This window comes from Halichoeres trimaculatus, unplaced genomic scaffold (assembly GCF_033239565.1).
Source record: "Halichoeres trimaculatus isolate MK-OKI-2021-1 unplaced genomic scaffold, fHalTri1.1 fHalTri1_scaffold_6, whole genome shotgun sequence".
Lineage (NCBI taxonomy): Eukaryota > Metazoa > Chordata > Actinopteri > Labriformes > Labridae > Halichoeres > Halichoeres trimaculatus.
In genome coordinates, this window is record NW_027437184.1 from 14,156,692 (window position 1) to 14,172,835 (window position 16,144).

At 42.0% G+C, this 16,144-nt stretch overlaps 1 protein-coding gene across 12 annotated transcripts in view; it reads left to right on the forward strand.

Annotated features, from left to right (window-relative positions):
- The window catches only part of LOC141791451 (RNA-binding protein Musashi homolog 2), a 311,762-nt gene that overhangs the window by 171,870 nt on the left and 123,748 nt on the right, over window positions 1-16,144 (forward strand). The gene's annotated exons all lie outside the window — the stretch shown is intronic.

The following is a 16,144-nucleotide window of genomic DNA, read 5'->3' on the forward strand; positions in this document are numbered from 1 at the left end:
CTGTTTGTCAGCTCGCTTGTAGGCAGAGCTGGCAGCGCAGCATCTCCCTGAACTGGTCTGAGCTGAGCGCTGTTTTGCCATATTGATTTAAACATTTGTTTGCAGTGAGCGACTCCCAACCTGTATAAATCTTTAAGTGCAGTTGCCTTGGATTTGTTTTCTGCAAGAACTTCTCTTTCTTCTTCTACTGTATCTGTGTGTGCATGTGCAAGTGTGTGTGTTTGTGTGTGTGCAGACGGACTCTCTGAGTCGGGTAAACAGTTTCTAAGTGTGGAACATGTGAACTGTAGTGGAAGTGATCTTTGGCTTTGAGGGGATTTTGATCTGTAGTGACAGAACCCAGTGTGAGGTCTGCTTTGAGACGACAGATTCTTTCCTCCCGCTCTCCTTTACTTCTGGCTGCTCTCTCTCTTTCTCTTTCACCCTCACTCACTTTCACTCTCCCCTGTCTGCTGCACTGCCAGCCCTCTGTGAAAGGGGATGGGCGCCACGCTCAGGGAGTGTGTTAGGCGTTTGCCTTTGGGCAGCAAAATGCCCTTCAAATGAAGACAATGATGGAGAAACAGCCTCCTTTGCGTTTTTTTTTCCCGTTGACAGAGGACTTCTTTATATGAAGTGTGACACTGAGAAAGCAGGCAGGTGCACTCCTTCTTGCTTTTTCTTTTTCTTCTAACTTGCATTTTGATATTTTGTTCCACTTGACGGCAGATAGTTACACCTATCATTCAAGAAACACAGCAGCTCTTCCGGATGAGTTGCATGGCGTATCGGGGAGCCATAAGAAAATGTGAATAATTCATCGAACCCATTGGTGTGATTGTGTAATATTAATGGCTCAGCTGCCCTGTGACCACAAAGAAAAGGACATTGAATAAATTATCAGTGAAACCAGTGCCTGCGCCTGCAGGATCCAGTGATCGGCATCTGGCAGCCAGCAGCCCAAATCAATTTCCCACCTGTGTTCGTTTTTATCTTACAGATTGATTCATGAAAAAATAATCTTGCCTTTTTCTGCAGCCGTGCAGCGAGTAAAAATAACACATTCTTTATTTAGCACTGGAGTGTTACACAATGCAATTTTAACCACTGTGGCTATTCTGTAATTGCAACTCCTGGAAATAAGGGTTCTCTTGCTGCCTTAATGCTTTGTAGAGCTCTGCAGGAAAAAGCACATTTCCAACAACTAATGCCATTTACCCTCTTTGTTCTTTTTAATCTTGAATGCTGTCATACCTCCAACACAGACACACTCTACTACACAATGCAATGTCTGCTGCTTTGAAACCAAATTTCAAATCTGCACTGACCCAAACCCTGGAGCACAGTGGCAGCATAAAACACCATGTCTTCTGCAGAAAGGAGGCTTTAGCAGCTTTTTTTTGCTGATGCAGATCAAGGAAAAATTAAGCAAATGTCCCTGAAGTCATGTATGTTTATATGAAGTGGAGCCTGTGTGAAGTAAAGACAACACTTATGTTTGTACAGGCATATTAAATTCACAGTCAGAGAGGAGAATCCTTACTCGAAGAGTGTTATGCAGCTGTGTACAAAGTGAAATGATTCCTTTTGAATAGGCAGCACAGTGTAGCTCACAGCAGTTATAGGTGATGTGTTGTTAAACCTCCTGTGGCACATTACACCTTCTCATCAGCTCACTTGAATGTTATCTCACTGCCTTTACATTTCCCATTTCATGCAGAGGCTGTATTGTATATTACTAGACTGCATTGTGTTTACTTTGGAAGAGTATATTGTGTATTAGCTGCATGATCGACACTTGATTGTGAGTGTTTTCTTTGGGGCTGTGGTGAATTGGATAGAGGACAAACGTCACACTCCACTAGTAGCAGCATTGTCCTTCAGACGGTCCCTGCGAGGCGGCCAAACGACAGCCAGAGGAGACATTCTCTACCCTTCTTGTTTTCTCTGTACTTATTTTTTTAAACTCTCTATCTATCTCTCCCAGTCATTCAGTCCTATTATTTCTTCCCCTTTTCTTTTTCCACAGCACCACTATTTCTGTCCGCACGCCATCTCCCCACACTGCCTGTCTCTCCATTTCTGTCGTCTTTCCCTCCCTGTCTCTCCTGTTAGAGGACACTGGCTGTAAGCAAAGCTCCTCACAAAGGCGCACGCTGCACACCATCTCCCTGGCATTTAAAGGAGTAGAATACGGCCAATTGTGTTGGAAATTGAACTCTCTAAAGCCTCCCTTTCCTCTGCGGCGGCTCATTGTGGGTGAGTTCAGTGTCTTTGGTGAGCAGCTTGGGCTGTCCAGAGGTTGATGCCAGAGGGCGCCCATTGTTCCATGCTCTACTGCAGTATACCCCTCCTCCTTGCCGCCGCCACCTCCACCACCCAGCCTCCCTTCAACCTCCCCTCTACTCCTGACACCTGTCTTATGACAGAAAAGGGGAAGTCAGGATCATGTGCATTTGTCGTATATTTAACACATCTTTGGTGTGCTTTTGCTGCGACTTTTGGAGAGCACAAGGTCATTCATAACTCATTTGTTAGCTTGATCTTTGACCTGAGCTTTGCAATATGACAGTCTCATTACCACTTGAAAATAATTATGCAAGGTATGGTAAGAATTGTAAAATAAAGCTTTATGATTTGAGAGAATCAAAAATAAACATTTTTCAATTATAAACATTTGGCATACAATGACTTTATGGACAAACAATTTTTCCACAAGTAGAGTCTATGTCATAAATTCTCACAGACAGGTAAAATTTAATGTTACAAAGATCTTACGTTTAATGTTCACCAAATAACTGCTAAGAATGATAAATGTGCACATTTTTAGTTTCATTGATTTCTGGAAAGGCAGGATCAAGCTGGCAAATGGCCATCACCATATTGAGAATACTTACTCCAGTTCATTTCTGGCTTATCTAGAGGTAGAGTTGAGGTCAAAGTCTTGCTGCTTATCAGTCAAACCAACCTCACTCTTCATCAAACGTTGTTGTGCATATCTCCTGGCATTTATGTAATGAAAATATGTTTTATAGGAGATTATTGTTCCCTGTGGTGTAATCACATTTTGAGCAAATTTTTAGTTTAGGAAGGCTCTCTGTGTTCTGAGTTTTTTTTTTCTTTTCTGCTGCTTTGCTTTGATGTATGCATATGAAAGAGAGTAAAGGTGTGATCCCCACCTTGGAAAGGACAGAGCCATGAACTCTAAGTTACCGAGCTATACAAACTTTTTTTTAATATAAATGACCCAGTATCCGCTGATCAAGTGACTTCCTGTTCAGGTTAATCCTCTTTGTTCAGATTGATGCAGACGTGTGGGCTTTTATAAAAATTAGCTCAGCATACATCTCAAGCGGGGTGGGGGGACGCATTAATGATAGAGCTGACACAAGGGGCATTAACATCCGGGTTAACTAGACTGGGAACTGCTAGGCTACATAGGCCCAGTTTCCACCCAACGGTTTAGATCAGTTCGTCTCAGCATGGCATGCAATTTATGGCGTTTTCACTGACTGATTCCGGGACAGACCCCCAAATAACCGAGAAGAGCTGTCACTTTTTTGGGTCCCTTCTGTAAGTGTGCCAGACTACACCGATCCTGTCTCGGGAGGTGGAGCTACAACACTGCAGACCATTGACTGGCTGAAAGAATCTTCACTTACTGTGCGACAGAAACTGTATTTCTCTTGGCAGCACACAGTTTTTACTGAAACAAAGCTTGGTCGCGCTTTGTAACAAAGAAGGTGAATTGCTGGGTGTCTTCCATCGTTGCTCTTTGTTTACTGTGTCACGTTTTTTTATTGATTTATTAGCGGGGTACGGTGTGTCGCGTTGTTATGGCATCACGTTATTACGAACTGATGCGACTATCATCATCCAGCTTACACGCCGCCTACCACAAGGGGGCTGGTGCACTGTTTGCTGTGGAAATGCAAGAGCAGGCTTAACTGATCCAACATGTACCAAACCATACTGATCTAATCCAGACTGATGGTGGAAACGGGGCTATGATGTGCTGCACCCCTTGTCTAAATTTAGATTGAGACCTGTAATTGATGTCCATTATATGAAGTGACTGATGTAATCTTCTGTATTTTGTTTAAACTTCAGGATCTTAATAGCTTCAAAAAGTCTGCGCCTCTCTCAACACAGAAATCAAAACCCTGTAATTCTGACAGTAGATTCAGTCTTAGGATGACTCATGGGCTGCTCCTTCCTCCCTCTCAAAAGCAACCTTTAGCACCCTAAATATTGCATCATCTGAGTCCTACTGCCCATTTAAATAACAAACCAGAAGGAAGAGTCCAGGTGTGATGCTAGAGAACCTATACTTTGATATTTTTTCACATTGGGAAACAGGACAAGCTGCAGTTTTTGACCACTTGGGAGTGAGAACAGGCTGGCAAGAGCAGGACGTCCTGGTTACAGTGTGTGTGTGTGTGTTTGTGTGTTTGGATTTGTGCTCCAAAACCCAAGCTATGCTCTGGGACAAGGGCATGAGCAATGCAGTCCATCTACACATACCAGTCGTCATTGTTCCCACTAGCATTGACATAACTTCACATGCCACCCCTAGATGACAGCGCAAGCTGTACTGGTGGGAAATAAAAGCTTTTGGAATAGCCCTGAGTCAAAATCATTCTGTCATCCTTTGCCTACTCCCTGTCCCGCAGGCTGACATTTTATCTATGATCTAAGATGTGATTTCACTGTCAAACACAATTGGTAGTGCCAAGGAGAGTGTTGCTGAGGTGGGGAAAAAAATGGCATCTCTAAGAGGAACGATGAAAGAGTGGCAACTGTCGCCATCCGCCAAAAGACTGGGGTTTAATTTGTGTGTTAAAGGTACAGTAGATGATGGATGAATTCTTTGCCTTGCTACTCACACATCCTTTAATAAGTTCCACATTATAATTAGCCCTTCTTCTTCGCCACATTACCTTTCTTCTCATCAACATATCTCTCACTTGCTTTACTCTGAGCACATAATCCCACAGGACCTTTTCAAAATAAAAGTTTAGATATACACTGGGTCTGATTTGATTGTTCACAAGCAGCTTCTCCACATGAATCCCAAAAATGATAAGTATATACAATGCAAATTAGTGCATTGCAATCTTAATGCTAAATTACACTCTTACAATTAGAAGTTGCTGATTAATTGGGTCAAAACTGCACGCCACAGTGATTGTTTGATACATGCTCTGCAAAAAAATCTGCAAAATCAGAGTCAGCCTGGCAATTTTAATGAAGTTTTCTTCAAGTTTTTTTTTCTTTTTAAGTAAAGTTAATTACTGCAAGTTGAAATAATGAAGGTGGTACCTATATCTGTTTCAAGTAATAAACACGCTCACTCTCACCTTTCTTTTTAATTACACCATTAAGGAACATGATGAAATCCAAGTGTAATTCCCTACGTATTGTTTTACAACAGTTAGTAACCAGACAGCACCCATTAGTGGAGCTTTATAATGACTGCGTGACTGATTGTAAGCCAAATTCCTTCTCTATTTGAATGATGCAAGTAATAGTAATGCGCAACAGCGTTGGGGACCAGGACAAAGAGACCCAGACTAGATTGTTTCAGTCACAAGGCAGCTTTGTATGAGCGAGGCTCATATTAGACACTACATTCCTGGAGAAGAAGATGAAGAAGATGAAGAGGGGGATTCTTGTTTTTGAGCGAGGATGGGGCCCAGGCTGAGGCTGTGAATTTGTGTATAGCTTTTTTTTTTTTTTTTTCCTCGATGGGCTTAAAAGGCTGGTTTTCTTCTTGGCAGACAAACAGAAGGCTGCATTGTGTGTGTCTGTAATCTCTTTACCTGGATTGGCAGCAAAGCTAGCAAGTGCAGCTCCCAGTGTGGAATTGGCACTGAGGAGTCAATGTCACACTGAGCGAGCTGCCTTCCAAACAACCAAAAAACTGGTTGTGTGTCTGCAGGACTGTGTTTGCTGATGACAGCATGCAGTTGTGGTTTTTTTCCCCTCCAGTTTGTGTGTTTGTTCCTTAAATAGGTACATTTAGGAGCTTTTCAGATGCATAGAGTTGTCCGGCCTTTAGAAATGTGACACAGCCCAACTTTCTAACATTATCATTTTATTGTCTAAAGGTTTTGATGCCTTTGCGTGTGTGTATTTGTGTGTGCTAAGTCACAATTTCCCAACTGTCCTCAAGAGAGCAAAAGTCTCAGCTGCAGGATACACAAGCTCCTACAGTAACAAAGGCTCCAGTGGTATTAGGTGTCATTATACACCAACTATTTGACATAAATTTGCCTCTGTCGCCTCACTGGGTGAGAAGAAAAAAATAATTGGCCTCATTATCTTTCATCTCTTTGGCATATTACATTCATTATTTTATACAAAGAGTGCCAGTATGCGTCCTGTAACCTGGGAAGCAGCGCTGCGCCTCCACAGGTTAACTGTTGCTCCCTGAAAAAAGCCCCCGCTATTTGACGTCACCACAATGCCTCATCAGCCACCGGTGCCGGGGATTGAACATGGCCGACTGAGCAGAGGATGTCTGTCTGCAAAGTGATTGCTGGCTCATTGACTGAGTAGGAGAGGAGGGGAAGAAGGAGGTGAGGAGAAAGGAAACAAGTACAGTTAGAGGAGAAGCGGAGAAAGAAAGGAGGACTGAGCAGAGGAAAAAAAAGTAGAATGAAGGCATGGTGAGGAAGAGAAAAGGAGGGAAATAAAGAAAAAGGAGAGTGCCTCAGTGGGAAGCCTCCCCCTGCTGGCTCCTCAGGCTGGAAGCTGCTGCCGATGGCTTCAAAAGAGCGCCAGGCAGTCTAGGCCTCCGCTTCTAGCAATTAGAGATCACTCCAGCGGATGCCTCCTGGCCAGCCTGCAAATCCCTCAAAAATACCCTCTGATTACTACTGTAGGACACAGGCTGTTTACCAAATGGATCTAGCACTGCTGAGAGCGAGGTTTGATAATGCCGTTCTTTTGTTCAGGCAAGAGAGAGGGAGCGGGGTCATTTAGTTTTTAAAAGATGGCGGGACTTCAGAGACGAATCTCCAGCGGGAGAAGAAAAGTTAACCATTTCTTTAATTTTTCCGCCAAATAGCCTCGCAAGCAAATAGCCGTAGTAGTGCTGTGTGTACAAGAGAACAAAAGCTATTTGGACGGAGCTCAAATACTGTATCTTTCCACCGGCGCTTTTTACAAGACCCGGCTCTTCTTTGATGGTTAATATCCTCCACTGCCAATCCCTTTTTAAACAACCCAATCCCTGCAGGTTCCACAGGAGTTGTACTGTTTACAGATCCCAGCTCCTCTGTGCTCTGTGGCTGGTGTACAGCAGCACTGATGCAGAGTAAAACAATCAGTCGCTGTGCTTGACTTAACTGATTGACACAGCTTTCGCATCAAGTGGAATCAGATTTTTCTGCACTTTTCCTCCCGTGTGCATCGCTGCAGCACCGCAGACGTATCCCTCGTTGTATTCTCTCACCTTGACAGACCTGATATTAGCGTTATTAGTGTGAATGTCATTTAAATGGCAGAGCTAATCATACACTCTGGGTCTACCTGCACCTAAGGGTCCCCTTGCCTTGGTGTAATCATGGTGACAAAGGAAATGATGTGTTTAGCCACTCTTAATAACAGCTGCTGCTCATCAGATCCCCGGCAGCTAGGTCGGCCTCGCAGGGTAGGTGTGAGGGGTGAGGAGCCTGAACTTTGGCCTTCAGCTTCTTCTTCTGGGTGTTTGTTGTGATCCCCATCCTGACATTAGCGACCCAAGAGACTCGCCTCCAAATCCTCACCAGGGTTACAGCTTGCTCTTATTAGACCTTCTTGACAGGTAGGTGATTAAAGCATAGACAATCATCCTCTCCTTGTCACCTGCCTATCCCCAACATCTGCCCCTCTTTCAGTGTGGCTGTACAGTAGTTTTTTTTTCTTTTCCTTGGGTTGGGCTCAGGGATCTTAGACCAGATGGGGTTTGGATTTGAATTAGACTCTGCTGTGCCGGCCCTGCATGACCAATACAAGGGGGGAGAGGAGGATGAAGGCAGGAGATTGTGGAAGAAAGCCTGGTGTTTTAATCTCTTCCCCATGTTTATCTCACCACCGGGAGACAAAACCATGTGCCATTAAATACATCAGCTTCTCCCACTGGTTGCCTGCACGGCTGTAACTTTGAAGAAATTTGAAGGACAAAATGAAGGGTATGGGAAATGTGAAAAAAAGGCACATTTGTGTTTGCATAAACCGACTTTTTGTACAATTTTGCATTTAATATCTGACTGTGTGCGTTTTGTTTAGATCTGCATTTTCTGTTATGTGCACAGAAAATCCACAACACATTTTTTTTGCGGTATACATTCTCCTCTGAAAGGAGGGAAGAACTTATTTGAACAAAAATAAGCAAACATCTTTGGCCCCAGCTGCCACAGGGAATCAGTCTCTTCAGGAAATGAAAATGCCAGCTTGGAATTGTCATCATATTGAGAGTTAGCCGCCCTCTGACCTTGTAATACCCCCACAGCTTCTCTATTTGTGACCCGCTGGATGCTCTTAGAAAGTGAAACCATCGGGGAGGATCTACTGCTCACATCATCATTCTCAGAACACCTAATAGTGGATTTACCAAGGTTAAACCTCCTGTGAGATTGCAGCCAGCGTGACCTGGAATACTGAGTTTACATCCACAAACGCTCTAACACAAAATGTAAGACACACTTTGCTCTCGGAAGACGCACACATATGGGCTGTTTGGGAATGAAAAAATCATTGAAACCTGAGCAGTATAAAAATATTTAAATGCTTCCCAATCAGGAAAAAAGCATCTGATATATTTTGCATCTAACCTGCAGGATGTTGTTTCAGAGACAGACTCAGGGAGCGAACGCTTCCCTCTGCATTGTCCTCTGTATTTACAGCCTGATTGGTGCTTACCCAGGCGTCTTACAGCTGAGCACAGCACATGAGGGAATTAGGTAAGTGTCTGCCATGCAGCGTTGGTAAAACATGTCGCTTCTTGTCTTTGTAGGACTTTTAAAACATGCTGATGGCATGGGCTTGCTGTTGATTGTCTTCAAGGCCACAGATGCGGCTCGGAAACATCTATACTCCTGTTGTCCTATTTTGTGCAGAAAATAGTTTTCAGGTTTTTTTTTTAAAGAGTGATTTCTAATGAAGTGAAAGTGTTTCTGATGCAATTTTCTTTGGAAATGGCATCAAATTTGATGGCAAAACAAATGTGGTCCCACTTTGTTGAGGTGATAAGTAAAGGGATGTTTTTATTCCACTGAAAATTTAGTAACTGCAATAAAAGTGATAAATTACAGCTCTCGGATTCAGTTACACCTACATTTAGTTTGCAGCTTCTTAAAATCATCCTCAGCATTGTTAAAGGCGGTAGACTAAAATATGATATGCCGTTAAATTGTGTCAGTAGTCCCATTTGATGGAAAATCTCTGGTTTATATACTCAAGAGACATGAAAGATAAATTTCCATTGCACTTAAAAGCAGTGGCTGGTGATTCAGACGGTTTCTTCCAGAGGAGTAGCTCGAACATGTTTTCAGTGTGAGGTATCGTGTTCCAATAAAAGAACATAACATCAAACTTACCATCCACTACTTTGAAGTTGGTGTTATTATATGCCTCTTCAGTGTAATCGTGGTCAGAATACAGCAACCCACACGACTCAAAATCACAATCAGCTGCTGAGCTCCAGCAATCACTCCTCACAGAAAGATTGTGAGCTGAATTAGATTACATCACCTCCAGTCCAGCCATCTAATCTTAGATTAAAGGGAGACAGAACAATCTCTCTCCCTTCCTCCTTCTTTCTTTCTTTCTTTCTTTCTTTCTTTCTTTCTTTCTTTCTTTCTTTCTTTCTTTCTTTCTTTCTTTCTTTCTTTCTTTCTTTCTTTTTTCTTTCTTTCTTTCTTTCTTTCTTTCTTTCTTTTTTCTTTCTTTCTTTCTTTTCTTTTTTTCTTCCTTTTTTCCTTTCTTACGTTTCAGTTTTTGTACTTCAAGGGTCAGTCCGAGTGTTCTGTGTCGCTCCCAGGAATTCACTGAAAAAAGCCAGTCATCCAAACATTTTCAATAATGATGATGTTTATTTGGCCAACTTTTACCGGGTTTCTTCTCCTGTACCTGCAGCTGATTGGCCCCCCTCAGCTCTGCTGGTTTACCACTTAAACAGCTGTAGGAGCCCCTTTTCAAGAAAGAGCTTTTTTTGATACAGAAGCAGCCCAAACAATCAGGGCACTGCAGGGGACATCCTGGCACTGACTGGTATGTTTCAAGACAAGATACTCTTTTTTTCTTTTTCTCTTTCTTTCTTTCTTTCCTGTTTTTAAAAGTAGAGTCTGTAATCAGCAGCAAAAAAACACAACTTTGATTGCCGTTATGAACAATAAAGCATCAGTGAAAAAAAAGCAGCTCTAAGGGGACACATGTTTTTCCCCCAGAAGCCCTCAGGCTGCTTCATGTATCTGTAATAAGTAGGAACTTGACATATCTGAGAGTGACACACAAGTTTAACATGTCTGTTTACATACAGACGATGGGGATGCGTTTAAACACGGCAAGCTTCTTTAAGCTTCGAGCAATGTTTTTCTTCTCCTGCCAACATGCAGCAACTGGGATGACCTGTGCTGGTCAGTGTGTGTGAGTGTGAGTGAGTATGCCTCCACAGTGTAATAAGGGTTGTCTACCCAAGCGTGAGAGTCAGGGTGGAGATGCCTGGCTCATTAGGTACCATGGCAGGATAATGTATGAACAGTGCTGGTGAAGAGAGAGTGAGCAAGAGAGAAAGAGGGAAACAGCCATTGTTCTTTCTCTTCTCTCCCTTCTGTCTCTTCCCTCCGCTGCGTCCTCCTCCTCCTTTCCCCGCTGCCAGTTTCTTCTTTGTGTGTATGCGCGCCTGGGGATATTTAGGCTCCCTGGTCACATTATGCCCTGTTTTTTGATGCAGAGCTGCCACTCCATGGGTTTATACCATTTTATTCATAAATGAATTTATTTATTGGTTTATTAAATTTAATTCATCACGTCTTGCATGATGCTTGTTTTGCGGCTCTGTTGCTCGATTGACAGGTTGCCAGTCATGGTAAGATTCCATATCCCATCGGCGTCATGCAGCAGCACGTTGCTAATTGAGTTGAATGCGTAGCTCGTCTCTCCTCAGTGGATCCATCTGTCGCCGTCTTGTCATCAGTTTGTACGCACTTGACAGGTTCCCAGTCGCTCTTTGTGTGTTTAACTGTGCGCTCCTGTGTAGGTGTGCTGTGTGTTTTTATTTATGCAAAGTGTGTGTGTGTGTGTGTGTGTGTGTGTGTGTGTGTGTGTGTGTGTGTGTGTGTGTGTGTGTGTGTGAGTGTGTGTGTGTGTTAGGGGGGTACAATGCCATTTAAAATGGGTGGCTGCCTAGGGGCTCTTTCTCCGAAATAGGTTCTGCCCCACTGTGGAGTCCCGCAGCGAACAAGCCCTCAGCCAGCCACCTTCTTTATATGACACTGTCTGTTACACACATATTTATAAGCTATAAAGGCCTCTGGAAATTTGGTGTGAAACAGAAAAATACATACTTGATACCAAAGATAAAATTCTTATCATTCCCAAAAAATGGGACCAACCAAAACATTCAAAACTAATACAAACCCTAGATCAAAAATAGCCCAACAGACAATTTTTCATAATAATGGAGGCATGGCAGATCATGTGTTGATTGACAAGTCTGTGCCTCTGAATACAACAATGGCACATTCAATTATCAACTCAGTGCAGCAGCATTTTTAAGTCAGGACATTTTGATTGGAGGAAGCAGAAGCTGTGCTAATTCATTCTCTGAATGCTGACTTCTTATATCACACTTTGCAATTAGTAGTAGCTAAGAAGCTACCATGCCAGCTTAGCTAGTTCCACATTGTTGCGTAGTTCAACTCCCTTTGGCCAGGTTTAACAGCTAACACCAAAAATGTATTAAAACAGCCCGTCATGATTCAGAATATGAAAAGTATTGCAGTACAAGTGGTACAATATGATATGTCTTGGGATAGGTGAGACATGTATTTGGGTATGTGGGCCATATATATATATATATATATATATATATATATATATATATATATATATATATATATATATATATATATATATATATATATATATATATATATATATATATATATATATATATATATATACATATATTGTCATCAGTGCATGTAATTAGAGAGGAGCAACAAAACATTTTGCCCCTCGCTTCAACAGGTGTCCACCTCTGCTTCACTCCCTTCAAAGTCCCATCATGCCACTCCGGGCTTATCCAAGATTGCATCCCATCTGCCCCACACCTGCATCAAAAATTATGTTTTGATTTTTATTCTGGGCTAGGTTTGGGCATTCTTCAGCCTGGTGATGTGAGCGGTAATGGAGCAAAACTGGAGCCGGATAACGCCCCTCTTTCCCATCCTTGTTAAAAGCATCCCGCACTCTGCTCACATGCTCTAACTGTGAAACATTTGCCCGATAAGACATACATTGCAATACAGAGACCCAATATGATGTGCCTTGCTGCTCATAATTCAAAGTGGAGGTGACAGAATAACTTGCAGTTTGATTGAGTCAAAAGTATTCAAGAACTCAGTCCAACTTATTCAAACAAGCCTGTCACAGTGCCAAAATTTTAAACTATGGCAAAGTCATTGGCACCCAAAATTGAGAAAACTCTTGTTCTTAATTAGAAACCTGCACTTTCCGGTATAGGATAAGCCTCACAACACAGTCTTATTTGAAATACTGTTCACAGTGACGAAAGGCAGAAGATGAATAAGATGTTACAAAACTAAGGGTACGTTTGGATAACTGTACATATCAGTTATCCTTTGTCATCCAAGGGAAGAATCTAGTGTGTCCCTTGTCTTCTTAATGGCATTTTGTCATTTTGTGCTAGGTCTGGGGCATTTCTGTGTGTCAGTCATTGTAAAGTGTTGTTGGGCTCACATTTCTCAGCCAACAGGTCTGGACCAAAAGAAAACTTTAATGGAATTGCTGACTCTTCCAGCCTGTTATGCATTCTCATTCATGCTCATTGCTTAAGCAGAAACTGGTTATAACCTACCACATGTCTTTGTTGAAATTCTCAAATAACAATTTCATCTAATTAACAGCACAGCTTTTAAAATAAATATTCAACTCTAACTGCTTCCACAAGGTTGAAAGGTTACATTTTTTGTATTCTTAAACAAATTTCTGGTGCTTTCACTAAATGTAAAATACAAAAAAGCTTAATTGCATTGCTGCAAGGTAAAAGTAGATCCCAACTTTCAGTGGCTATCATCAGACCCATAAACACAAAACTCATACACAAGTGCAACACAAAATGCTCAGTTGTAAATCTACATTTGTGAAATTTTAAGGGTCAAGGATGACATCTGACATCATTAGGGGTTATTTTTTTGGCTGTTGCAGCGTTACTTGGCAAAACCCCCTCGGCTGTAAGAGACCCTTCACACGGCAGCCCATCAATAGTTCATGAGGCTACACAGAGATGCATGTGGCACGATGATATGATTAATAAGCCTGTTGCTCAGTTAGTTTTGTTTGGGTCCTGCCTCTGTGGAATTGGCAGAGTAATTAGAGAGATATGCAGGGTTACTAAGTGTTTGCATGTTTGTGTGTTTTGGGACCTCATGGTTGTGTAAATATGGGCCTTCAGTCCTGATATATATTTGGCTGACACTGACAGAGAGTGAACTTAAAAGACAACATGTCTGTGTGATGTGTTCCCTCCATCAGTAGATAGATGACGTCTACAGTGTATTTTACCGCCGAGCCTTCATCACTGTCTTTCATCGCTGCTGCCAGCTCCCTCTTTGCTCTGTTCTCTCAAAGTTCCGTATGTGTGTGAGGAAAAGACAGACATAAAAGCAAACCCAGGCGTATGCGAGGAGGAGAAGGTGTGCGTTTGCGTGTACGCTGATGACACTTCACACAGCAGCGTGTGTCCTGGCTTTGATACTGTACAAGCGTGCTGTAAGACTAGAGTGAATGAAGACGCTACACTGCTTGAAAGAAGAGGTTCACTGCGCTTCTCTGTCAGCAAGCTTTGGGAGGGAATTCTGTCTTCCAGGAGAACCTTGGAATATTTTGTAGGGCCTCGAGTGTTTCTCAATACCTAGAGGAAGCATGTGTGTCTGCCTGCTTGTGAGTGACTGTGTCTTTTTGTGTTGATGTACTTTAAACCAACTCTTTGCTCTCTAGAAAATAAGCAGCTGCCTTATCATCAATCCTGCCTTTCACGCTTATGTGAACTTATTATAACAGATACTTGAATATTGCTTGTGCATAGTCACACACATGCAATCACACGTACACATCCGTCATTTAGAACTGCCAGTTAAAGAGCAGTTGCATCAAAAGCCGGCTGTCTCTCATCTCACGTTATCTCCATCATCTTTTCCTCGCTTCTCTGTCACTTCACACATATTTTTTTCCACCTCTGTGCTCACTCCCTTGTGCTTCCTCCTCTTTGTTTCCTTCCCAATCTCCTCCTCACCTTTGCCTCTCTCCGCTCTACCTGCCAGGGAGATTCTCCTCCAAAGAGAAGTGATGTGTTTTTTTTTTTTTTTTCACTTCCATCTCCTCCTTTCTAGAGAGTTCACTTTTTTTTTTCTTTCACAAATGCCGCCTCAAAGGATCCATATCACAGGTTTCTTCTCTGTCCACCCACCTGCAAAACCCCAGTCCCACCCCCCACCACTCCCACCACCCAATCCATCAGACAGCCAGCAGCCAGCCTCACTGACTCCCTGCCTCATTTCTCATAAATTAGTCGTACCTCTCACACACTTTCTCTTTTGTTTCGTGCTCTTACTCATTCCATTCTCCCCATGCCCTCTCCAGCCTTCCATCTCTCTCTGGTCCTCACATTTCATTTTTCTTCCTACAAATGCCACACAGCAGTCCCTTAAGAAATGTCATTTCTGTCTTCTCCTTTTGTTCTGTAATTTCTCCGTGTCCCTCCTACTCTCTGGGGAATTCATTTATCGTCGGCTGTTCTTCTGTCCCCAGCTCTCTGATCTCTCTGTCTCCGTCTTCCTCCTTGCATCTGTCTCTCTGTCTCTGTCTCTGACGCTCCCTGTTACATCCCTCGGCTTCTTCTTCTTCTTTGTCTCTGTTACACAGTTCATTCAGTGTGACTTTAAAATGTCTTGTTGGCATAAATGTTAGAAAATGATATCTGCAATATTATACTAATTTTGATTAAAAAAAGACAGTTTTTTTTAGAATCAAGCTGGAAACAGACCATGATCTCCATGATCTGCAAAGAACACTTTTTCTTTTCCCTGTACATCCATCACAGTTGATTTACATTCATGAAAATTATACTAAAGGAATAACTTCTGTTTCGAATATAAAGATCTGTGGTTTGTTTGTTTCAACACAAAGCTTTATTTGATTGGTCAGACATTAACCAGTTAGGGTGAAATAGTAAACATTGTTTAATGTTGTCTGACAGTGCTCTGTGAACAGATGCCAACTATTCAGTAATCCTGCTGTAGCTTTCCATAACTTCCTGCCAAGACTTCCCTCCTCAGTTTGTAACATGAATGCAATTTTTTGCCCACTGAAATAAAATCAAAATGCAAACTTTGTCCTCAAAGAAAAGAAAATGACATTTAAAATCTAAAAAAGCTTAGTTGCATCATATTGCAGTTTTGTACCTCAAGCTTATTTTTTTTTTCCAGCAAAGATTTTTGATGTTCACTTGTGTGATGAACTCTATTTATAGATCTACACGAATAATTGTCATGTCTGATAGAGCTAACCATGCATGAGGTTGAATATGTTTCAAACGTGAAATCTGGCCATAGTTCTTTCTAGGTTTTCACATTAGACTCTTAAAAGATGAATAGAAGACAATGGAAGCCCAAAAAAAGATGAATTTTCCTGTCATTTTAAAGGCAATGAACTATTTTCCCTGCATATGTTAAAGGCTGCTGATGAGTGATTGGGCAGTTCTACCAAAATACTGAACGAATGGAAACCCAAACACCTCCCATGCTAAAAAATCCAGATTCCTAAAAAAACAACATTTCTTGTAGAATCTGAATAGAAATTACTTTAACACAAAGAATTTATGGTCATTTTATCTTCTATTCTGAAAAAAGGATAGTCCTGTGTGTTGCATGGTACA